This window comes from Marmota monax, unplaced genomic scaffold (assembly GCF_021218885.2).
Source record: "Marmota monax isolate L192 unplaced genomic scaffold, Marmota_monax_Labrador192_F-V1.1 WCK01_AAM20220418_F8-fsc00560, whole genome shotgun sequence".
NCBI lineage: Eukaryota > Metazoa > Chordata > Mammalia > Rodentia > Sciuridae > Marmota > Marmota monax.
In genome coordinates this window covers 115149-143115 of record NW_026694225.1, presented here as the reverse complement: position 1 = coordinate 143115, position 27967 = coordinate 115149, and the positions used below count along the sequence as shown (strand labels likewise).

At 31.7% G+C, this 27967-nt stretch overlaps 1 pseudogene; it reads left to right on the top strand.

The window, feature by feature from the left end:
• The first annotated feature begins 2077 nt into the window (after positions 1-2077).
• On the top strand, positions 2078-3013 carry LOC124108153 (olfactory receptor 6C2-like; annotated as a pseudogene).
• Positions 3014-27967: the final 24954 nt, after the last annotated feature.

Here is a 27967-nt window from a genome sequence, read left to right as displayed (position 1 = left end):
ATTTTCAACTTGTGTTTGTAAAAATACATGTAAACAACTAATAGAGGAAGTTTATAATTAATTGCCAGAAGGGTAAGTATAATAAATTCTGTCATATGTTTCATTTTCTTTTTTTGAGAATTGGGTCATATGTGACTCTAATAAATAAATCTTGCCTGATTTTATTAAAATCTAGAAATGTAAATTAATGTGGTATTAACTAAACAGTATTTTTAGAGTGCTTTAATCTTGTGTATTGTATAGATATTTATAAGATTATATTAGGCAACAATAAAAAAGGTAGCATAATTTGTGTCATGTGAAAAGTAGTAACATCTCCAACAAAAATTTCTGAAACTAAAAACTAGAAACTAATGGCTTTATATTCACATTTCCAGTAAAATTGGATACTGTGGGACAGAGATAAAATGGAGAAATACAGAGCATTGAAGAGAAGATTACTCCAGATAATCCATGTGAAGTGTGTATTTCAATGTCTAGTCTGTAGTAAAGCTTTAATAATTTTAGCATACTAATTTGATTATAAAGAATACAAGGTAAGAAGTAAAAAGGGTGTGAAAATCATGATTTTCACTGTGGTCATGTTTGGGGTACATCTAATTATATGATTGAGATCAAAAAGAGCAATAAATTTTTAGAGCTGAGAAATTCAGGAAAATAATCCATCAGGAAGAAATAATGAAGCACTAAGAACTATCAACATAAGAGACAGCAGCAAGAAAATAAAAGTCTAAAAATGACAAATCAAAAAACTGACAGGTTCAATATGTATGTAACAATCAGCAAGTTAACAGAGGCTACTAGAAATACTGTGTGGTTGAATACACTTCTGAGCTGGGAAGGATGGCACATTCCTATAATCTCAGTGACTGGAGAGGCTGGGATAGGAGGATCACAAGTTCAAGTCCAGCCTGGGCAATTTGTTAGACCCTGTCTCAAAATTAGGAAAAGCAAATAAAGAAAACACACATTATAACATTATACTTAGAAATTTCCCAAATTTCAACAGAAAAAGGGAGGTATTTGAAAAACTATCATGTAATTCATATATTTAAAAACATGGGGGCAAAACATGATTTCAGCATAATAATGATTGAATGTATGGTAACCTACAAAAGAAAAATTATTATGAACCAGGGTACTGGAGTAGTTAAATTATATTTATTACTCATTATTAGACATGTACTTTTTAAAATATTTTATATAATATACTATCACTTAGTATATGTATGAAGAGAAATATTTTATTTTCCATTTTACACTAACAAACTGAGTCACAGTGAAATTAAATCATGCTTGAAGAAATATGTAATAGTTTAAACCTGATATATTTTGTACTTTGGGATACTAATACAGTATTTTGGGCTGTGCTTCACACTTACAGACATTAAAAAAATAAAAATTGTGATTTTTATCAGGTATACATTACATACCTAACATATACTATCACCCTATACAATAAATTCATCCTCAAAATTCTCTTTCTTATGTACCACAATAGTAAAGGAGTATTTTAAATAGAAAATTATGAAGAAAAATCAGGGGAATAAGTAAGGAAGTAGTTGTTTAAAGAAAACACAAGTGTACTTGACATCCTCAGCCACAGAAGGAGAGCCTGTATAATTAACTGTCTGTGTGATAAAATTGTATTAATAACAAGACTTTAACGAAACATAAATATGAAAAAGAAAGTTTAAAATTCAGCTTTAGGGTTCACAGTATGAATAAGGAAAATCTCTCAATCTCAGAAAACACTAGTAGTCAAATCTCTCTGTTTGGGAAAATTTAATCTGACATGCAGGTAAAATAAAAAAAAAATAAGACAGAATGCAATAAGAAGGAAGCAACCATAACATTTTGGAATTGGTATACATAATGCAATTTGATTTTTTAAATCTACCTTGAAACAAAATATATATGATTATAGAACCTATGCTACCAGTGAATGACAATATTTGTAAACAAAATAGTTAAATACATGTGAATGGGTTTTCCAGGTTCTTCCTCTGTGAATTACTATCCTACACAAACATCTCCGAATTTGAAATGCAAATTAAGTAGAAGTCAGGATCCACTTATGAGAAATCACAGGATAACAACATTTATCCTTCTGGGACTCACAGATGACCCACAACTGAAGGTCGTGATTTTCATCTTTCTCTTTCTCACCTACATGCTGAGTATAACTGGGAACCTGGCAATCATCTCCCTCGCCTTCCTGGATGCACGCCTCAAAACTGCCATGTACTTTTTCCTACAAAACTTCTCCTTCTTAGAAATCTCATTCACAACTGCTTGCATTCCCAGATACTTGTACAGCTTATCAACAGGGGATAAGACCATCACATAGAACAGTTGTGCCATTCAGATATTTTTCACTGATCTCTTTGGTGTAACAGAATTTTTTCTCCTCGCCACCATGTCTTATGACCGATACATAGCTATCTGCAAACCCCTACACTATGTGACCATCATGAACACTAGGGTCTGCAGAAGACTCATCCTTTGTTGCTGGACAGCTGCTTTGTTGGTCATACTCCCACCACTTAGCCTGGGCCTGAATCTGGAATTCTGCAACTCTAATGTTATTGACCATTTTGTCTGTGATGCAGAACCCATCCTAAAAATCTCATGCACAGAAACATGGCTCATTGAGCAGATGGTTATAATTTGTGCTGTGTTAACTTTTATCACGACTCTCATATGTGTTGTTCTATCCTATGTATACATCATTATAACTATTCTGCAATTCCCTTCTGCCCAACAAAGGAAAAGGGCCTTTTCTACCTGTTCTTCCCATATGATTGTGGTTTCCATAACCTATGGGAGCTGTATTTTCATCTATGTTAAGCCTGCAGCAAAAGACTCAGTGGCTATTAACAAGGGGGTGACAGTCCTTGTTACATGCATCAGTCCCATGTTGAACCCCTTCATTTACACACTGAGGAACAAGCAAGTAAAACAGGCCTTTAAGGACTCAGTCAAAAGAATTGTATGGTTCTTAAATAAGTAATTTGCTAATGTAAAAGTATTGTAAGTTTACTGAAAAGATTGTGGGTCTCTAAATATGTATCTTTGACTTTTTACATCATTCCTCTCATTGCAAGGAAGGAGTTTCAGGATAAGTTTTCTCAAAAAGAAAACCTACTTCCAGGCAAATAAAAAACTTCACATAATAGAAAATCTGAACAGAACTGCAAATAAAATGAAACAAAAAAACCCAGAATCAATGCATTCATCACATATTTGGGACTGAGTAATTGTGTTGAAAGCATTTCCCAGTTCTAATATTTTTTATTTATATATGAGAGCAGAATGCATTACACCTACAGAGCACATTTTTTCATATATTGGTTGTATACATAATATATTCACACCAATTCATGTCTTCATACCTGTACTTGGGATAATAATGTTCCTCACATTCCACCATCATTAATAACCCTATGAGCCCTCCCTTCCCCTTCAACCCCTCTGCCCTATCTAGAGTTTGTCTATTCCTCCCATGCCCCTGTTCCCTATCCAACTATGAATCAGCCTCCTTATATTAAAGAAAACATTCATCATTTGTTTATTTGAAATTGGCTAATTTCACTTAGCATTATCTTCTCTAACTCCATCCATTTACCTGCAAATTTTATGATTTTATTCTCTTTTATTGTAATATTCCATTGTGTATATATGCCACATTTCTTTAATCCATTCTTCTATTGAAGGGCATCTAGGTTTCTTCCACAGTTTAGCTATTATGAATTGTGCTGATATAAACATTGGTGTGGCTGTGTCCCTGTAGTATGCTGTTTTTAAGTCCTTAGGTATAGACTGAGGAGAGTGATAGCTGGGTTAAATGGTGGTTCCATTCCAATTTTCCAAGGAATCTCCATACTGCTTTATATATTGGCTGCACCAATTTGTAGTCCCACCAGCAGTGTATGAGTGTACCTTTTTCTCCACATCCTCACCAACATTTATTGTTGTCTGTATGCATAATAGCTGCCATTCTGACTGGAATGAGATGAGATCTTAGAGTGGTTTTCATTTGCATTTCTCTAATTGCTAGTGATGATGAACATTTTTGCATGTATTCATTGATTGCTCATACATCATCTTCTGAGAAGTGTCTCTTCAGGCCCTTGGCCCATTTATTGATTGAGCTATTTTATTTTTTGGTGTTTAGCTTTTTGCGTTCTTTATATACTCTAGAGATTAGTGCTCTATCAGATGTGTGAGGGGTAAAGATTTTCTCCCAAGATGTAGGCTCTCTATTCACCTCACAGATTGTTTCTTTTATGAAAAGAAACTTTTTAGTTTGAGTCCATCCCATTTATTGACTGTTGATTTTAATTCTTGTGCCACAGGACTCTTATCAAGGAAGTTGGTGCCTAATCCCACATGATGGAGATTAGGGCCTACATTTTCTTCTATTAGACATGGGGTCTCTGGTTATATTGCTAAGTCCTTGATCCATTTTGAGTTGAGTTTTGTGCATGGTGAGAGATAGGGGTTTAATTTCATTTTTTTGCATGTGGATTTCCAGTTTTCCTAGCATCATTTGTTGAAGAGGCTATCTTTTCTACAATGCATGTTCTTGGCACCTTTGTCTAGTATAATATAATTGTAGTTTTGTGGGTTAGTCTCAGTGTCCTCTATTCTGTACCATTGGTCTACTACTCTGTTTTGTTGCCAAAAGCATGCTATTATTGTTACTATTGCTCTATAGTATAGTTTAAGGTCTGGTGTTGTGATGCCACCTGCTTCACTCTTCCTGCTAAGGATTGCTTTATCTCTTCTGGGTCTCTTATTTTTCTAGATAAATTTCATGATGGCTTTTTCTATTTCTATGAGGAATGTCATTGGAATTTTGATTGGAATTGCATTAAATCTGTATAGTGCTTTTGGAAGTATGGTCATTTTGTTAATATTAATTCTGCCTATCCAAGAGCAAGTTAGATCTTTCCATCTTCTAAGGTCTTCTTTGATTTCTTTCTTTCGGGTTCTGTAATTTTCATTATATAGATCTTTCACCACTTTCAGTAAATTGATCCCCATGTATTTTATTTTAAATTTTTTAGGCTATTGAAACTGGTGTAGTTTTCCTCATTTCTCTTTCTGAGAATTTGTACTTCATATGCAGAAATGCCTTTGATTTATGGGTGTTTATTTTATATAAAATTCTAATATTGAAAGCCTTTTCTAAAGCAAGGCACCATTTCAGGCAGTGGAGATGAAATAAATAGAAAACCCACTAATTTCCTGTCCTTTTGAGTCTGGTGTTTTAATGGATTTACGGAACCAATGAATTAAAAACATGATAAAACATAGTACATGTAAATTATAAACAAAAATAACAACTAAAAAACAGATGCATTTCAATGTTTAATAAACATCTGTATAAATGTTCATGTCAACATGGAAACTGAATTATAAAACATGAAATCCTACAAGTTTGAATACTCTGAAAACCACAAGGCAAATGAGTTAAGTTTAATAGAATTTCATGAAGTAAGATGCTAAAAATTCTTTTTCTAAATTTTCTTTTAGTTTTGATGTACCTTTATTTTATTTATTTTATTGGTGCTGAGGATAGAACCCAGTGCTTCACACATGATAGGCAAGTGCTCTACCACTGAACCACAACCCCAGCCCCCAAAATTCTTAAAAGACTAGTGTTTGCAAGGCAAATGTTTATATATCTATATCTTTATTTGGTTTTATAATTTATCTATAACTAATTATTAGCTGTCAAGTAATTATAATTATTGATGACTATAAAATTATTTGAAAAGTGAGAAACATGAGGGGCTGTTGATATAGCTTGGTAGGTAGAGTGCCTGCCTAGCATGCACAAGGCCCTGGGTTCAATTCTAGCACCACAAAAAAAAAACATGAAATGTATGTAAATTAGCCATATAAATGACTAAAACCCAATGTAAATCTATGGAAGTTGTATCTCCATCTATTTTAAGCTTTCAATCTGTTGATGTCTCAATAGGTAATGGGAATTAATGCAATCTAAAGTTCTTCTTCTTCTTCTTCTTCTTCTTCTTCTTCTTCTTCTTCTTCTTCTTGATTCAGTCTTGATTTTTAAATGTTTTTATAGTGCATCATAACTATATATAATACTTCAGTTAATTTTGACATAATAATACATGCATGAAAAATAATTTGCTTTATTTAACTCCCTCTCCTCTTCTCTTCCCCTATTCCTCATCCTATACTATATTGGCCTTTCTTTTAAATTTATTAAGAGGGTGCTCTATAGATATACATAAATGGGAAATTCACTCTGATATATTTATTTTTGTACAAAACATAAATGTTAAATTTCATTCTGGAATTCCTTCCTTTTCCCATCTCTCCTTTCTTTACTCCCTAATCTCTTCTCTATCCTCATAGAAAACCCCTCTTTACCCGCCTTATTTTGGTCTAGCTTCTGTGTATGAAATAAATATTTAACTACTGACTCTCTGAGTCTGGCTTACCTCACTTAGCATGATGTTCCCCACTTTCATCCATTTAGAAGTAAACGCTGGTATTTAATTCTTCTTTATAGCTGAGAAACTATATATATATATATATATATATACACATATATATCATATATATATACATATATATCATATATGTATATATATATCACACACATACACATATATATTATATTATATTATATTATATTATATTATATTATATTATATTTTACTTTTTGATTAATCTGTTTAAGGGCATCTGGGTCGTTCCAGAACTTGTCTATGTGAATTGCACTACTGCAAATATGAGTGTGCCCATATCATATAGTATGCTGATTTTTAGTACTTTGGGGTAAATACCAAGGGGTTCAACAGTGCAATTTTTAGTTTTTTGGGATAAATACTAGGATTGGAACCACTATATAATAATAATGGTTATATAGAAAATTTAGTCCTAATATTTATATGGAAGAATAGCCAAAGGAATAGCCAATATATATAAAATGTGTATATATATACATATATATCATATATGTATGTGTATATATATATATATATACATATATATATATATATGTATATATATATATATATACATATATATATATATATATATCACACACACACACACACACACACACACACATAACCATTATTATTATATAGTGGTTCCATTCCTATTCTACATGCTGTTTCCAAAGTATTGGTATTAATGTACAGGCCCAGCAAAATGTATGAATATTTTTTTTTCAACACAACTTCATCAGCATTGATTATTATTTGTATTCTTCATGATTGCCATTCTAACTGGAGTGAGATGAAATCTCAATGTAGTTTTTATTTGCATTTCCCTAATGGCTAAGGATGTTTAACAGATTTTAATGCATTTGTTGGTCATTTGCATTTATTTTGAGAAATTTCCTTAGTTATTTAGCTCATTTATTGACTGTGGTTTTTTTTTATTTGTTTGTTTTTGTTTGTTTGTTTGTTTGATTTTTATTTTTGATGGTCTTTTGAGTTCTTCCTATATTATGAATTTTAATCCCCTGTCACAGGAGTAGCTGGGAAAGATTTTCTCCCATTCTATAGGCTTTCTCTTCACTCCTTTGTTTTCTTTGCTGTGCAGAAGCTTATTGATTCTTGGTTTTATTTCTTGAGCTATATGTGTCTGATGAAAGAAGTCAGGGCCTGACCCAAATAGTTGGAGTGTTGACCCTATATGTTCTTCTAGAACTTGCAGTCTTTGGGGTATAATTCCTAAGTGTTTGTTCCACTTTGAGTTGACTTTTGTGCAAGGTGAAAGATAGGGGTCTATTTTTATTAATGTACATATGATTATCTTTCCCAGCACCATTTGTTAAAAATACTATCTTTTTTTCAATGTATGGTTTGGGCACCTTTTTCAAGTACCAGATGACTGTAGGTTCATCTATACATCTTCTATTCTATGCAATTTGAATACATGTCTGTTTTGATGCCAATGTCATTCTGTTTTTGTTCCTATAGCTCTACAGCATACTTTGAGACTAGATATTGTGAGGTCTCTAGCATTGCTCCTCTTACTCAGGATTGCTTTGGCTATTGGCTATTTCTTTGGCTATTCTTCCATATAAAAGTTAGGACTAATTTTTCTAGTTCTGTGAAGAATGTCACTGTTTTTTATGGGGATTTCATTGAATTTGCATGACATTTTTGTTATTATGGCCATTTTGACAATGATAATTTTGCCTTTCCAAGAATATGGGAGATCTTTCCATCTTTTAAGGTCTTCTTCAATTTCTATCTACAGTGTTCTAAAGTTCATTGTAGAGGTCTTTAACTTCCTTGGTTAGATTTATTCCCAAGGTTTTTTGTTTTTGTTTTTGTTGTTGTTTTTGGAGGTTATTGTGAATGGGATGATTTTTTAAATTTCTCAGTTGATTCATTATTGGACTATATGAAAACTATTGATTTAGCAATGTTGATCTTGTATCATGCTACTTTGATGAATTTGTTTATCAGCCCTTGAAGTATGGTAGAGTTTGGGGGATCTTCTAGATATAGGATCATGTCATCAGCACACAGAAAAATTGACTTCTTCTTTTCCTATTCGTATTCCTTTAATTTCCTTTTCTTGCCTGATTGCTCTAGTTAGAGTTTCAATAAATATAATTGAATAGCGGTGGTGAGAGTGACCATCCTTGTCTTGTTCCTTATTTTAGAGAAAATGCCTTCAGTTTTTCTCTGATCAGTATGATGGGTTTGGGTTTGTCATATATAGCTTTTCTAATGTTGGGATAAGTTCCTTCTGCTCCTAGTTTCTCAGGCATTTTTAACATGAATGATGCTGGCTTTTGTCAAAGTTTTTTTCTTAATCTATTGAGTTGATCATGTGATTCTTGTCCTTAATTCCAGTTATGTGGTGAATTACATTTATTGATTTGCACATATTGAAACAATCTTGCAACCATTGGATGAAACCCACCTGGTCATGGTGCACTATTTTCTTAATCTCTTTTTGAACGTGGCTTGCCAAGGCACTGGTCTTTCCCTTCTTACCTTAGGGATTTTTGTATGTTCACCCTGCATATTGCTCTGTAGATTTCTTTTCTTGATGTGTCTCTCTATCTGGTGTTGGTATCAGTGTAAAACTGACTTTATAGAATAAATTGTGAGTGTTCCCTCCCTTGCTATTTCATAGAATAATTTGAGGAAGATTGGTGTTATTTTGTCTTTAAAACTCTGGTAGAAATCCATCTGTTCCTGGACTTGGATTGGATGGCTTTTCATTGCTACTTCATCTTCATTGCTTTATATTGGTCTGTTTATATTTTTTATATCTTCATGTTTCAATTTAAATAGGTCAAATATATCTAGAAATTTGTCGATGTCTTCTATATTTTCCTGTTTATTGGAGTAAAACTTTTCAAGGTGCTTTCTAATTATATTCTGGGTTTCAGAAGTGTCTATGGCAATATCTCCTTTTTCGTCTCTAATTTTATTGATTTGGTTCTTCTCTCTCTTTCTTTTGGTTAGTTTGGCTGAGACCCATCAACCTTGTTTATCTTTTCAGAGAACCAACTATTTGTTGCATTGATCCTTTTTATTGTTTTTTATTCTCAATTTTATTAATTATGGGTCTCATCTTAATTATTACATGTCTTCTACCAATTTTGAAATTAGCTTTTTCTTCTCTTTATAGGGCCTTGAAGTATAACATTTGATTGTTTATCTGGGAATTTTTTAAGGCAGGCGCTAATTGCTATAAACTTTCCTCTTAGAACTGTCTTTATAACATCCCAGAGATTTTTTTATAACTTTATTTTATCTATTTATTATTTCTTTTATGTGGTGCCAAGGATCAAACCCAGGGCCTCACACGTACTAGGCAAGCACTCTATAACTGAGCCACAATGCCATGTCTCTGTTTTTGTTTGTTTCAAAGAATTTTTATTATTTTATATTTTCTTAGTTGTCCATGGACCTTTATTTTATTTATTTATGTGTGGTGCTCCAAATCAAACTCAGTGCCTCTCACACACTAGGCAAGTACTTTACCACTGAGCTATAACTCCAGCCCCCCCCCATTTTTTTTACTTCTCTGCCGTTTTTTCCCCCATGATCAATCTTGTTTTATCTCCAAACTAGCCCATTTAACCAATGCTTACTGTATCATTTGTAATTGATACTCTTATTATTTCATATGTAATGTTTTAGGGTATATCTTTTAATTTATAAATACTTTGTTGAAATATTGGAGATTGACCCAAGGAACATTCTACCACTGAGCTACATTTACACTGAGCCCTTTATATTTTTTTTTTATTTTAAGTTGCTGAGACTGTCACCAAAAACTGATTTTGAAATTAGTTTGATTCTCCTGCCTAAGTCCCCTGAGTAACTATGATTACAGGCATGTGCCATTGTACCTTGTTGAGATATAAATATTTTTTAAATATTAATATTTAACCTAAAGTAAGGAACATAATTTAATGTATATATCTCAATGAATATTTCCAAGGGTAGTTATAATGTTACCAACACAGAGATCCATTTTCAACATCCCTGAAATCTCTTTAATGCCCCTCCAAATATATCTGCTGTGCTAACTAATCTGAAATTAGTTTGTTTAGTCATGCTCATTATATACAAAGGCAGTAGTCTCTCCCTCCTTACCTGAAGTTTTGCTGTTCACTTTTTAAAATACCCTCAATCAACTGTAGTTCAAAAATATTAAATAGAAATTTCCAGAAAAAATTATGAATTTTAAATTGCACACCTTCCAGAGAAGCACAGTAGTATCTCACACACCATCCCACTATATCCTACCCCAGCCCTGATCATCCTTTTGTAAACCATATCTACACTCTATGCAATACACAGCTTGTAGTAACATTGTTGCTTCAGTAACTCTTGCTTTTAGTAAGGCATATTGTGCCTAGTAATTAATCCAAAATGCAAGAGTAGTCAGTGCTGAAAATTCAGATATGCCAAAGAGAAACCATGAAGAGTTTGCTTTAGTTGAAAATGTTCTCTAGATTAATTTTTTTTAAAGTATGTATAGTGTTCACTACTATTCACAGTTTCCAGAATCACCTGGTGGACTTAGACTGTATGGCCTGTGGTTTAGGGAGGAAATACTGTACAGAATGTTTACATTTTTGCTCTAGATTTATTTACTAAATATTATGTCTGTGATAGTTACTCAAGACATTATACTGGCAACATCTTTTTTGTTTTTAATAAAAATTGTTTTTAATCAAAAAATAAAAATTGTGCATATTTAGGAGGTACCATGTAATGTTTCAATACATGTATCCATAGTGTTACATTCAAGTCTAATACATCTGTCTTCTCAAACACTTATCATTTATTTGTGATGAAAGCATTCAAAATACTTTCTTCTAGCCATTTTAAATATATTATACATTACTTTTGCCTAAGAGTCCCCAACTATGCAATAAAACACCAGAATTTATTTTTTATATCTAAGTGTCATGTAGTTAATTGTTGACCTACATTTCCTCATCCCATCATCCCCTGATCCTCCCCAGACTCTGGTAACCACCATTATGCCCTTTAAACCAACTATTTTAGATTTCAAATGAGTGATATCATGCAATATTTGTGTTTCTAATGCTTGGTAACATTACGTCCCCCAGGTCCATCCATGTTGTCACAAATGAGAGGACTTCATTATTTGTGATGCCCGAATAGTATTCCCTTGTGTGTTTTTATCACATCTTCTTTATTCACTCATCAGTTTAGTAATTAGCTTCATCTTAATTCTATGCTATTGTGGAATATAGTACCACAATAAATCTGGGAGTACAGATGTGTCTTCAACATAGTGATTTTATTTCCTTTGAATATATACCCAGTAATAGGATTGCTAGAACCTATAATTGCTCCACTTTTTTTTTATTTTTATTTTTTTAGGAATCTCCATACTGCTTTTCATAATGGCTGTACAAATTTACGCTATTAACAATGTGCAAGTGTTCGCTTTTTCCATATCCTCTCCAACATTTGTTTCTTTGTCTTTTTGACAATAGCCCTTCTAATGGAAGTGAGGTGGGATTTGCATTTCCCTAATGACTTAGTTTTATTGCATTATGGTCAGAAAGGATACTCAATATGATTTCAGGATTTTTAAATTTTATGATAAGACATATTGACTTATCTTCCTCTGACAGATCTGGTACTGAATTCTAAGACCTGCTCTTAATTACCTCTCTCTGCCCCTTTCTCTCTCATCCTTCTCTTAATTCCCTCTATCTTTGTAGATATATCCTACCACACTGCACTCTTTGTTGATGTGGGAAATTTAAAATAGGGAACTTTTTCCTTCCTTCTTTCTTCAATGAATCTTTTCTTATTATGCTAAAACCAGGTGCTGTCATCTCTCATATGGTTTCCTTAGATACTGTGAAGGTAAATTACAAGTGTGAATAGTTGTTCAAATTGATGTATCTATGATTAAAGGATCACTGGAGGGTCTTGCTCCACCATTATGCTCTTCCTCCACCAAGCAATAGTTCAGTCATTTAATTTCTAAGTTATAGTCAATCATATATAGAACATTTAATTCAATCATTTTCTGATGATGAATATTTAGATCTTTTTCAGTAACTATTAAAAAACTAAACACATTTTTCTAAGCATTATTATAAATTTATGCACTCATGTATTTAGAATATATACTTAGATAACACTGGTAAGCTATATAATATCACTATGTTTAGCTTAATTGACAATGCCAAATAATTTTTAAGGATGATGTATCAATATAGTCTCACATCACAATGCACAAAGGTTCCAATTTTAGCCAACACTTAGCTTTACCAGATCTATTAATTTTAGCTATTTTGAAGTTAATAATATTGATTACCTTATTATATGCCCTTTGGATGTCAGATATTCTATTTGTGAAGTGCTTATTCAAATAATATTTCTCTTTATTAAATTGTCTTTCTATTTAAAAAATTTATATTTAGATGTTTGAATGCTCTATATTTTCCATTTACTGAAGGTACTTACCCCCTGTGTCTTCTCTCTTCATGTTCTAATTTATGCTGATTTTGAAAAACAAGAGTTCAAAATTTTAATAAACTCCATTTCATCATTTCATCTTTGTTTTTAATATAATTCTTTGTGTTTTGCTTCAGAAATCTTTGCCTAATCTCAATATCATGCAGACAGTTAAACACATTGTATTCCACAGGCTTCAATCACAGAGGTGAATGACCTATATGAAATTTACTTTGCCTCTAATTTGAGACAAGGAAAAATTCCATTTTATCCATGGATAATCACATAATCCAGCAGTCTTTTATTGAAAATATCACCCTTTCCTCTTTGCATTGAGTGGTAACTTTGAAATAATCAATTGTTACATAAATGAATATTTTTCAGGACTCACTGTTTAATTCCATTGATGCGTTTCTCTTCCTTTGAATGGAGTATTCAGAGGTACTGTTGTGTTTTAGGCTTTTGTTAGTGTGTTGTTTGTATATTTTGTACCAACTTCTTCAAATTTACCAATTACTATTATATTTACTTACTCAAAAATTTACTTGTAGTGTCTACTAAATGTTGCAGCATGTACAACCAATTAATCTTCAAATAAAGACAATTTTATTTACTTACAATTATTGCTCAATACATGAAAATAAGAAATTGTGGGAGAGTATGCTGTGTCATATTCTCAACAGAAAAGTTGTTAATATTAAATATAACATAGATTAGATTCCCCTCATCAGATTAAGAAATCCTGTTTCTATGTAAACTTTGCTGAGAATTTGTAAATGAGTAGGTGTCCATTACCTCTCAGTGGGTGAGGGAAAGGGTAGGCTGGCTGTGAAATAAAAGTTATGGAAGTAAAGCCATGAAATAGATGCCAAAGACCAGAAATATAGTTTACAGAGGGGACAGTGACAGGTTAAGACAACCAGAGGGGTATTGCTTCTAAGAAAATGGAGCCTGTGCTTGCTTTATTTATATTGGTACAGATCAAAGGGGATTGGTAGGTATAAGGTTTCAGTGAGTCTTGTCTCAGGTGCTTGCTTCTTCATAAAATGCAGGATATGGGTGGGGGTAAGAAGGCTGTTTGTCTCTTAGTGGGTCTCGTATCCCATGCTATGCTAGAACTTGAGCAGTGAGCTAGGTAGTGAGCTTTCTCAAACCAGTGGGTTCCTACTGGGAGTTCCTGATACAAGGCTTTCCTGCCTAATGTCTAGAACACAGCTTTGGTTCATGCACATTTCATGGATGGCTCCTTGCAAAGTGGGAATTATATTTTATCAAACTATTTTTTTTCTGCATTATTGAGATCATCATATCTTTATTTATTTACTCTACCAGTGTAGTAGATTACATTGAAAATTTTCATTAATGAGCCAACCTAGAATTTCTGAAATCAACCTTATTTTATGCATTTTATGTATCTCCTTTGCTTTCTTACCCTATTTAATTCAAAGACTTATATTTAGAGATCCTTACATTTATTTTAACATAAGTAAAGCTGTAATTACATTTATAAATCCTTTTTAAATTTTATATCAAGTTCCTATTACAAGTTGAGAATATTTCCTCCTTTTTCTTTTCTCTGGATGAGTTTATGCAAAATTAGTGTTTATTGTTTTTTTTCAATGTTTGGATTATTTTACATGTAAAGCCATTTGACTCTGAATTTTATTTGTGAGAACATTATGGATTATGGAAATCATGACTTGACATGTTTTGGGATATTCATAATTCCTAGCCCTACTTGTCTCCATCTGTTTTATTTTATTTTCCAATTAATCTTTATTTTATATGTTTAATTTTATTGGACTAATGTCTTCATGATACACCATTAATATTTATTTAGTAATTATTGGGTCTGTAGTGATATTCCCTTTTGGGACAATTGCCATTTACATGGTTTTTATTTTATTCTCTTTTTCTTGATAATATTTGCAGTTATTTAACAATTTAATTAACCTATTTTTAAAAAATAAATTTTATAGTGTTCTTATGTTTACATTAAATAATACAAATTTTTGTTTTTACCATTTAATATTCTTTCTTATATTTTATTTTAATTTGTTCTTTTGTAGTTTCTTTACATACATACTTATATTACTGGGGTTTCTACATGTCTTATTTTTTAAAACATGGATTTAAAATATACATTTTCTGTTCAATAATGCATTACCTCTATGTCACAAATTTTGATATATTTTATTGCAGTTAACTTCAAAATATAATTTAATTTACTTTTTTTCTCCTTTCATCTTACTTAGAAATCACTTAAAAGTTTTAAATATTTATACTGGATATTTTAATTTATAACAGGTACAAAAATACAAAAGTGACATAGATAAGTTCTACTTAGGTAAAAATCAAACTATATGTAGGTAAAAATGTGCAAATTAATAATTAAAATTGTTTTTCACTAAAAAGGCAAGAGAAAGATCTTATTAATACATAGAAAATTGCCGCAGTCTGGCTGGGCACAAATCATGAGCCACTGAAGCAGGAACAAACTTTATTTCTGAACTCCACCAGCACACTCCACACACGCTCCCCAGGAACTCTCCCAATGCCAAGCGGCTCCTCCAGGAACCACCAATGGGAAATCCCTCCTCTGGCACTTCCCCAACCAATTCGAACTCTTCAGGAATCCCCGCAGAGCTCAACCAGAACTTGATGGGAACTCCTCGAGAACTCAAAAGTCATCATCTTAAAGGCTCACTGGCGTCACCTCTCAACCACTACTTCTGGCAAAAATGCCATGCGTCATCCTGACTCCGCTGTGGCCCTCAACAGAAAATAACAATAGGTTAATTAGATTGTTAGACTTAAGACATAGAAGGGAAGTCTATTCCATTTGACTTTGTGTTTATTTTGATGCCAGTATCATAATGTTTTCATTGCTCTTCTACATCTGCTCACTCCAACCCTACCCAATTTCCTTCCCAATCTCTAGAAATCAGTATTCTAGTTTCAGTTCCATTTTTTTTTTTTTTTTTACATTTCCACATATGAGAGAGAACATGTGATACATGACTTTCTGTGTCTGGATTATTTCACTTAACATGTGTTCTCCAGTTCCATCTATTTTGCTGCAAATTATTTCATTTTCCTTTATGGCTGAATACTACTCCAGTATAAATATAACACATTTTTTTTGGTCCATTCATCTATAGACAGGCACCTAAGCAGCTTTATATTCACTCTTATAAATAGATCCACACAAACAAGGGTACATGGGTATTTTTTTGGTAGGATGACATCATTTCCTTTAAATATATACCTAGGAGAGAAAAAAGTGGATCATGTACTAATTCCATTTTAAAGTTTTTTTTTGAGAACCACCATGATGTCCTCTATACAACCATTATTAATTTACCTTCTGACCCAAAATGTATAAGAGATATTTCTTCACATATCCACAAGCATATCTGTAGGGCAGGACTTTTTAATTTTTTTTTTTTTGTTGTTGTTGTTAATAAGAACCATTCTAACTGGGGCACAATGGCATCTCATTGAAATTTTGATACAAAATGTTGTCTTAATAGCCTTGATTAAACTGTTTTTCACTCTTTTAATATTATGTGTAACATTTGCTAAAAACCTGCACTATTTTCCTGTACTTTTTCCGTCACTGTTTATCCTTTGAGTATGACTACATAGTTGTGTTTAGTTCAGGGAAGATACTAACTCAAAATGTTATACTTAGCATATAAATTAAAACATTAATCAATCCAAACAAGAAACTCTACAATGGCCAGTGTTGTTGAGTAAGAAAGTAAGATAGATAGATAGATAGACTATCTATCTATCTATCTTACTTTCATATATATATATATATATATATATATATATATATATACTGATACCCAAGCTTCCTTTTTGAATTTCAATACCAGTGTGTATTATAATTTATATATATATATATATATATATATATATATATATATATATATATATATATATAATGATATAAAGTGTGAACAGTATTTAAAAAATTAAAGGAGAACAGATTAAAAATAAAGAATATAATGAATGCATTTGGTAAATCATAATAGTTTCTCAGTTTGAAAAGTGTCATGAAGCACTGGGTAGAGATCCAGAGTAGAAATTTAAATTCTACATTTGGTTGCTATCTCCATCCCAGAAAAATGTCGTTAAGGGAAAAATTTTCAGGCTTGGGGTTGTTATTGGTTTTTTACCATTTTTTTTCTCTATCTCAATTGACACTGATTCCCAAGCTTCCTTTTTGAATTTCAATACCAGTTGTGTATTATATTTTATATTCCTTTAGTTTTGTGTGCATTCTTCTTGAAATATTCATTAACTGAATGGGTCCCTTGGGCTAGTGGAGGAAACATGGATAAAATATGAAGTATAAAATTTATGTAGAAAACATGGTAAACAATTTTAAAATACCTGACATTTTCTTTATTTTATATTTTTTTCTTACTCTCGAAAGTTTAAGAAATAGATCCACTCTGGATAAAATGGAAAAACAAAAATAAAAACACTAATTATAAAAATCAAACTAGTTTTGGAAAATGAGGAAATGTTTTTTTTAAATGCAAATTTCCCTGGATTATAACAATGGCATTGTCTAATATTTTTACTGCTCAACAGTCATTCAGAGTAGTAATGAAATTACATGAAAATCAGAGGTAAGTTGGACATATAGAAAGCAGAAGACTCAAATTTCAGCATTGATGCAATACTTAAAAACTTGACATTCATCATATTAAATATAATACATTTGAGTTATGTTTTGAAATGATAGATTTAAAAGCATATAAATGATTAGTATGTTTTTTTATTATATCAGCTTATTCAATTTCTACTGATAAAATCAGGAAATCACTACCTGTATATTTGATTTTTAATGAAATACAGACTTGTAACACTGTCCTTAAGAGAATAGACTTCAGTTTGGGGTAGTCTGAGATTATAATTGACATTTGCTTGGTATATGAATTAGTGGAAATTATACAATCTCTGAACTTCAATAATTCATTTAAGAATGACAACAATTTCATACTTGTGTTGTAAGGTTTGATGAAAATATAAAAATCTTCAGTCACTGGAATAAATAGTGCATCTAGTAAACCACAAATATTCTGAATACCCTTCCCAGAGTTGAGAATTAATTTTAACTAAAAGAAAAATAAAATAATTAACACAGCTATTTTTAGAGTCTGTCATATGATTTATGAAGCACATTTCCTTATATAATTTCATTTAATTCTCCAAGATACTCTTGAAATTTCAAGTGCATTTTGAACACAGAAACTGAAGCTTAATAAATTGAGTAACTCAGCCAAAATCACAAACCCATTGCACAGAGCATTTGTATTTTTAACCTATGCCTCTATAACAGAAAAGCACAAATACTTTCTATGAAAGAAAAATGGCTTTATGTCATAAATAAGAAGTTAAGTATGTTTTGATATGATAATTTATTATTATTTCCTATTGCTTGTTTTGATTATAGATGGCTAGTTATGGAATGAAAGTAAGAGCCCTTACAGATATGAATGTCAATACATATGAAATGCTCATCAAATGTTATCTGATAATCTATTTTCCCTTGGTTTAATTCTATATGCACTGCTACAAATGCACAGAGTGAAACCTGCTGATCATTACTGAAATCAATAAATATAAATTATTCCTATTTCTCTAGGGAAAATCACCTAAATGATTGTGATAAACAGTAAAACCAAATTTGAATAAGTCTTTTACACTCAGTCCATTTTCCTGAGGAGTCTTTTCTTTATTCATGTTTTATTCATTTTCAAAGGAACTAACCCCCATGCCATGGTCCAGAGCATGGAATGCTTAAGCCATATCAGAAGTGCATTTTAATGTACTTATGAAGCTGAGCTAGAGATTGCCCACATGTTGAATTCAATAATTTCCCCATTATCCAATGTAATAAACTAGACTCTGAACAGCTCTTAAAATTCATAAAATAGAAAGAGAGTCTGTGACATGATCACTAACTAAATATTACATAAATATGATCTATAAAATTTCTCCAATGACCTCCACCAGGGTTTCATCAAAAAAGAGAATTTGACAAAATATAGAGAAGTTTGAAAAAATAGTCTTTCAAAGTTATTGCATTGCTAAGGATGATTTCAACCCAGTGCAACAAAAAATTGTTATAAAACATAACACACACACACACACACACACACACATCCCAGAAATCAAATGGAACCAAAGTTTCTTTTCTCAGTCTCTTCACACTCTTTGGTTCTGCAAACCTAATATAGTCTTTACTTAGAATTTCTTTTTTACATTGTGCATCAAATATATTGCTCATATCTCACCTAAAAGGATCATTTATTTGAGGGTAGAAATTTTGGTTTTTTTAATTGCTTTTATTTTTTAATACATGACAGCAGAATGCATCACAATTCTTATTACACAAACAGAACAGAATTTTTCATATCTCTGTATATAAAGTATTTTCACACCAATTCATGTCTTCATACATGTACTTTGGAATGATGTCCATCATATTCCACCATCATCGCTAACCCCCTGAGCCCTCCCTTCTTCTTCCACACCTCTGCCCTATCTAGAGTTCCTCTATTCCTCCCATGCTCCCCCTCCCTACTCCACTATGAGTCAGTCACCTTATATCAAATATTTACCATTTGTTTTTATTTTTTTTGGGGGGATAGCTAACTTCAATTAGCATTATATTCTCCAATGCCATCCATTTACATGCAAATGCCATGATTTTATTCTCTTTTATTGTTGAGTAATATTCCATTGTGTATATATGCCACATTTTTAATCCATTCATCTACTGAAGGGCATCTAGGTTGGTTCCACAGTTTAGCTATTGTGAATTGTGCTGCTATAAACATTGATGTGGCTGTGTCCCTGTAGTATGCTGATTTTAAGTCCTTTGGATATAAACCCAGGAGAGGGATAGCTGGATTAAATGGTGGTTCCAACCCCAATACTCCAAGGAGTCTCCATACTGCTTTCCATATTGGCTGCACTAATTTGCAGTCCCACTAGCAATGTATGAGTGTGCCTTTTTCCCCACATCCTCACCAACACTTATTGTGGTTCATCTTTATAATAGCTGCCATTCTGACTGGAGTGAGATGGTATCTTAGAGTAGTTTTGATTTGCATTTCTCTAATTGCTAGATATGATGAACTTTTTTCATATATTTGTTGATTGATTGAATATCATCTTCTGAGAAGTGTCTATTCATGTCCTTGGCCCATTTATTGAGTGGGTTACTTTTTTTTTTGGTGTTTAGCTTTTTGAGTTCTTTATATACCCTAGAGATTAGTGCTCTATCTGATATGTGAAGGGTAAAGATTTGCTTCCAAGATGTAAGCTCTCTGTTGACCTCACAGATTGTTTCTTTTGCTGAGAAAAAAACTTTTTAGTTTGAGTCCATCCCATTTATTGATTCTTGATTTTAATTCTTGTGCCACAGGAGTCTTTTTTTAAGATTTATTTTTTAGTTGTAGGTGGACACAATACCTTTATATTATTTTTATGTGGTGCTGAGGATGGAACCCAGTGCCTCATGTATACTAGGTGAGCACTCTACCTCTGAGCCACAACCCAGCCCTGCCACAGGAGTCTTATTAAGGAAGTTGGGGCCTAATTCCACATGATGGAGATTAGGGCCTACTTTTACTTCTGTTAGACAAAGCGTCTCTGGTTTTATTCCTCAGACCTTGATCCATTTTGAGTTGAGTTTTGTGCATGATGAGAGATAGGGGTTTAATTTCATTTTGTTGCATATGGATTTTCAGTTTTCCCAGCACCATTTGTTGAAGAGGCTATCTTTTCTCCAATGCATGTTTTTGGCACCTTTGTCTAATATAAGATAATTGTAATTTAGTATAGGAAAAGAAGAACTTAAATTAGCACTATTTGCTTAGGATATGATTCTACACCAAAAAGACCCAAAAAGCTCCACCAGAAACTTCTAGAAATAGTAAATAAATCCAGAAAAGTAGCAGGTTATAAAATAAACACTCAAAAATCAAAGGCATTTCTGTATATCAGTGACAAATTCTCTGAGGAGGAAATGAGGACAACTACCCCATTTATAATAGCCTCTAAAAATAAAATAAATTAAAATACTTGGGAATCAACTTAATGAAAGAGGTGAAAGATCTATACAATAAAAACTATAGAACCATAAAGAAAAAAAATCAAAGAAGACCTTAGAAGAAGGAAAGATCCAACTTGCTCTTGGATAGGCAGAATTAATATTATCAAAATGACCATACTTCCAAAAGCACTATACAGATTTATTGCAATTCCAATCAAAATCCCAATGACATTCCTCATAGAAATAGAAAAGGCCATCATGAAATTCATCTGGAAAAATAAGAGACTAAGAAGAGCTAAAGCAATCCTTATCAGGAAGAGTGAAGCAGGTGGCATCGCTATACCAGACCTTAAACTATACTACAGAGCAATAGTAACAAAAACAGCCTGGTATTGGCACCAGAACAGACTGGTAAATCAATGGTACAGAATAGAGGACACATAGACTAACCCACAAAATTACAATTATCTTATATTAGATGATGGTAGAAATTTGGAAGGGGTAGGAAAATCTTGACCCTGTTTTATTGCCATCTTATTTAACAAATATTAAATATCACTTTTAATTTTCATTCTGAATGTCTAAAGGAATGTGTTGTACCTTTGGAATAAAAATAAGAAGTAGTTTGATGTTACGAATGAAAGAAAATGATAGCTTAATAACCTAAGTTATAAAAAAATATCAGATATAAAAGCTGAAATGTTTAAAAAAAAGATTGAATATATTCTTCATCTGCTATTCAAATACATCCTTGAAAAAACTGAAGCCTCTCAGAATTATACACATCTTATTAAATATCAGACATGTATTAATGCTTATAATTATATCAATTTAATTTAATATTCGCCTATGAATACAATTAATTGAATTTTTATTGATTTTTTATTTGTTTTTATTAGTTATACATGAAAGCATAATGCAGTTATGCACTATAAAAATCTATGCACTCTAAAAGTCTCTTATTTTTCTAAATAAGTTTCATGATTGCTTTTTCTATTTCTATGAAAAATGCCATTGGAATTTTAATAGGAATTTCATTAAATCTCTATAGAATCATGTTATTTGAAAATAGTGATGTTTTAAGTTTTTCTCTTTCTACTTCTATCTTCTTAATTTTTTTCTTCTATTTAATTGCTCTATTTAGTTTCAAGAATGTTGTAGAACTACAGTGACAAAAGAGGGCAACCTTGTCTTGTTCCAGTTCTTAAGGAAATGTTTCCAATTTTTTTACACTTAGAATAATGTTGGCCTTGGGCTTAGCATAGATACCTTTTACAATGTTGAGGTATGTTCCTACTATTCCTATTTTCTAGTGTCTTGAACATAAAGGGGTGTTGTATTTTGTGAATTGCTTTCTCTGTATTCATTGAGATGATCATATAATTCTTGGTTTTAAGTCTTGATGTGATGAATTACATTTACTGTTTTCTGTATATTGAACCAACTTTGCATCCATGGAATGAGCCCGAATTGATTGTGGTTCACTGTTTTTAATATGTTTTTGCATGCAATTTCCCAGAATTTTATTGAGAAATTTTACATCTATGTTCATCAGGGATAATGGTCTGAAGTTTTCTTTGGTCAAGGATGCTAGCCTTCTATATCATAAAATAATTTGAGCAGTATTGGTGTTAATTCTTCTTTGATGGTCTTACAGAACTCAGCTGAAAATCTCTCTGGTCCTGGGCTCTTCTTAGTTGGTAGGCTTTTGATGGAGTCTTCTATTTCATTGCTTGAGATTGATCCTTTCAAATTGTGTATGTACTTCTGGTTTGGTTTCGGGTAGGTCATATGTCTCTAGAAATTTGTCAATGTCTTAAAGATTTTCTAATTTATTGGAATAAAAATTTTCAAAATAGTTTCGAATTATCTTCTGTATTTCAGTAGTGACCATTGTGATATTTTCTTTTTAACTATGAATTATAGTAATTTGAATTTTATCTTTTTTTCTCTTTATTTGTGTGGCTAAGGTTTAAACAATTTTATTTATTTTTTCAAAAAACACAACTTTTTGTTGAGTCAATTTTTTGTATTGTTTCTTTCGTTTCAATTTCATTGATTTCAGTTCTAATTTTAATTATTTTCTGTATTCTGATACTTTTGGTGTTGATTTGTTCTTTTTCTAGGATTTTGAGATGTATTGTTAGGTCTTTTATTCAGTAACTTTCTATTCTTTAAATGAATGAGCTAAATACAATGAACTTTCCTTTTAGCACTTCAGTCATGGTGTCCCAGAGGTTTGATACATGGTATGACTATTTTTATTCACCTCTAAGTATTTTTTTTTATTTTGTCCCTGATTTCTTCTTATTATTGGTCATTCAATGGTGTATTATTTAGTCTCTAGGTGATAGAGTAGATTCTATTTTTTATTCTATCATTAATTTCATTTCATTGTGATCTGATAAGATGCAGGGTATTATCTCTATTTTTTATATTTGCTATGAGTTGCTTAATGGCATAAAATATGGTCTATTTTAGAGAAGGATCCATGTGCTTCTGAGAAGAAAGTCTATTCACTTATTGATGAATAAAATATTCTATATATGTTGGTTAAGTCTAAATTATTGATTGTGTTAATGAGTTCTACAGTTTCTTTTTTTAGTTTTTGTATGGAATATCTACTCAGTAGTGAAAGAAGGTGTATTAAATGTCACCCAGTATTATTGTGTTGTGATTTATTTGATTCTTGATGTTGAAAAGTGTTTGTTTGATGTATATAGATGCTTCATTGTTAGAGACCTAAATACTAATGACATTTATGTTTTGTTGATGTATAATTATGTTAAGCAGTATTAAATGTCCTTCTTTGACCCTTCTGATTATCTTTGGCTTGAAGTACACTTTCCCTGATATATTAATAGAAACCTCTACCTGTTACATGATTGATATGAGTGATATTTTTTTTCCATTCTTTCACCTCCAGTCTTTGTATTTCATTGCCTATGAGGTGTGTTGGAGACAGCATATTTTGAGGTCTTGTTTAAAGAATAAATAATTAAAACAAGCTTTCTCAAACTATGCTTGTCTATCTCTTTAAATGAGGGCATCCTCAAATTTTAACAACAATGTCATTTATTATTTTAACTATAATGCAAACTAAGTAGAATAGGCACAAATGTCAAAAGACAACACTCAGGTCTGCCAAAATATCATGAAATTTTGCAAGTGATTCACATAAAATAAACCTCAGATTCTGCCCTTCCAGTTTTTGTTGTATTCTACTTCTTTCTCCCCTCTGTCTCTGACACCTGAGTTTGCTCAGTATTTCTGACTTCCAATCGGTTAGTGGTAGGAGTTGGAAAAGCTCATGAGTGATAGTAAAAGTCTATAGATAGCTAAGGACAAAGCACTCACTTTATAAAAATAATGTGTCTTTCTTATGCTTAATAATACTCAAAGAAAATTAAACTTTTTCTTTTGTTAGTTTGTTATACTTGCATACAAAATTTGGACTCATTTTGACAAAATCACACCTGCAAGGAATTTAATTTATTCCACTTCAGTCCCCAGTGTCTCCTCCCAATTTTCCTTTCCTCCTCCCTCCCCCTCTTCTCCTTCCTCTACTGGTCTTCCTTTCACTCATTTATTTATTTATTTATCATTGTTTTATGCTTGATAGATATACATAAAGGTAGAATTAATAATGGTAATTTTGTACATCAACATATTGTAATTTTATCAAATTCATTGAACATTTCCTTCCCCTTTTCCATCACTCCTTCCTCTCTCTCAACCATCTTCATCTACTCCACTGAGTTTTCCCTATAACTTTATAACCCCTTACCTTTTCCCCTTATTTTGCTCTAGCTTCTGAATATGAAAAAAAAATCCGACCCTTGATTTTCTGAATCTGACTTATTTAACTTAGCACAATGTTCTCCAGTTATATTCATTTACTGGCAAATGCTATAATTTCATTATTTTTTATAGCTGTGTAAAACTTCATTGTGTATATATACCACATTTTCTTAATATTTTATTTGTTAGCTTGATATACTTATATAACTTATAACTTGTCTTATATAACTTATAACTTGGCTATTGTGAATTGTATACTATAAAATTGATATGACCATACCATTATTACAAGCTGATTTTAGTTCTTTTGAATAAATTCCAAGGAGTGAGATAGCTGAGTTATATAGGGGCTTCCTTCCTAGTTTTTTGAGGAATCCCCATACTGCTTTCCAAAGTGGTTGTACTATTTTACAGTCTCATTAATAATGTATGATTGTATCTTTTCCCTCACATCCTCTCCAGCATTTATTATTATTTCACTTCTTGATTTTGTCATTATGATGGCAATAAGATGATATCTTGTAGTTTTGATTTGCATTTTCCTGATCATTAGAGTTTATAAATAGTTTTTCATGAGTTGACAATTTGTGCTTCTACTTTTGAGAAATTTCCATCTAGTTCTTTTGCCCATTTATTGTTTGGGTTATTTGGTTTTGGTGTCAAACATTTTGAGTTTTTTATATACTCTGGATATTAGTCTCCTATCAGAGGAAAAGCTGGCAATTATTTTCTTCCTTTCTTTATATTATATATTCATGCTTTTAATCATTTCCTTTGCTATGTAGAAGCTTTTAATTTGAGGCCATTCCACATATTGATTCTTGATTTTATTTTGAGTTTTAGTGGTTTTGTTATGGAAGCTGGAGGCTGCACCAATGTGTTGGAGTGTTGACCCTATGTTCTCTTCTAGCAGTTGCAGAAATTTTGATATAATTCCAAAATTAGGTATTTGATCCCTTTGATTTCACTTTTGTACAGAGTGAGAGATAGGGATCTAGATGCCCACTTTTCCCAACAATATTTGTAAAACAGGCAATCTTCTCTTCTACTTGTGTATGTGAGCACCTTTGTCAAGTATCAGACAGTTGTAAGTATGTGGGTTTGCCACTTTGTCTTTAAATCTGTTCCATTGGAGATATATATCTGTCTTGATGCTTATATCATAATGTTTTCAGTAGTATAACTCTATAATATAATTTGAGATCAAGTATTGTGATACCTCCAGCCACCCTCTTTTTTTGCTCAGTATGCTTGGGCTGTTCTGTCTATTATCTTCCAAATAAATTTCAGACTGTTTTTCTAGTTCCATAAAGAATGTCATGGCTATTTTGATGGAGATTGCATTGAATCTGTGTATTGTTTTTGGCAATAAGGCCATTTGGGCAATATTAACTGTGCCTATCCAAGAATATAGGATGCATTTCCACCTTCTAAGGTTTTCTTCAGTGTTCTATAATTTGCATTGTAGAGATTTTTTTGCCACCTTGGTTAAATTAATTCTAATGTTTTTTTGGTTGTTGTTTGATTTGGGGGGAGTTTGCTTTATTTTGTTTTTTTTTTTTTAGATTATTGTGAATGAGATAGTTTTCTTAATTTCTTTCTCAGGAAAATTACTATTGGAGTATTGGAAAGCTATTGACTTATGAATATTGGTATTGAATCCTATTACTTGAAAAATTGATTTATCAGCTTTAGAATTATTCTGATAGAGCTTTTTGATTTGCTAGATATAGGATCATATACTCCTCAAACAGATGAGTACATTTCTTGTTTTCCTATTTGTACCCATTTAATTTCCTTCTCTTGTCTGATTGCTTTGACAAGAGTTTTAAAAACTATATTGAATCAGCAAGGTGAGAGTGGATGACCTTGTGTTGTTCCTGATTTTGGAGGAAATTCTTTCAGTTTTTCTCCATTCAGTATAATGTTGGCTTTGGGTTTGTCATATATAACCTTTACAATGTTGTGATAAGTTATTTCTCTCCCTAGTTATTTCAATATTTTAAATGTGAATGGGTGCTGTATTTTATTAAAGGCCTTTTATGCAACTATTGAGGTGATCATATAATTATTATTCTTTAAAAAGGAGATGTCTACCCAGATTGGAACAATGACTCAAAGATGAATCTATTTGGTAAGAAATATTATTGGAACATCTGTGAACAATAAGATATAATAACTGGAATCAGAACACTCTGATTTCAAAGCCTTGCCAATCATTGCAATCTTGGTAATAAGCACATTTTATTTATACATATTAATTAGACATATTAATGTGATTCAGTATGATTTTCTCTAGATGCTTATAGTTTTCCCTTCCTAATCACTAGAAATCAGTATTCTACTTTCAGTTCTACTCTTTTTTATTTTCCACATATGAGAGAGAAAATGTGACAAATTACTTTCTGTGTCTGGATTATTTCACTTAACATATGTCCTCCAATTTCATCTGCAAACAATTTTACTTTTCTTTATGGCTAAATACTACTCTATTACAAATATGCCACATTTTCTTTATCCTTTCATCTACAGATGGGCACCTAGGATGAATCTATATTCATTCTCATGAATAGCACCACAAAAACATGCACACATGGGTATTTCTTTGGTGTGCTGACCTCATTTCCTTCAAATATACATCCAGGAGAGGAAAAGCTGAATGACCCAATAATTGTATTGTTAATTCTCTGAGAAGCACCATGCTGTTTTTCCTAGAGGCATTATTAATTTACATTCTGATCTAAAATTTATGTGAGTTCTTAGTCCACATATTCACCAGCATATCTGTGGGGCAGGATTTGTTTGCTTGTTTTTTGGTTTGCTTGTTTTGTTAACAATAAACATTCCAAATAAGGCAAAAAGGCATCTCATTGAAGTTTTAATATAAAACCATTTCTTAATCTGCCTTAACTAAAGAGTTTTTCACTGTAAAAGAGAGGAAATTAAAGGATCATTGTCATTATCAGGTGGCTTTGCATTTCCTCTGAAGGTAGAAATGATACACTATTTCAAATTAATTCCAGATCCATAGTTGAATATTTATTAATCCTCAACTCATGTTTTTTCTTTGTTCTTTCTTCTATAGGTTTGACAAGAGAAAAAA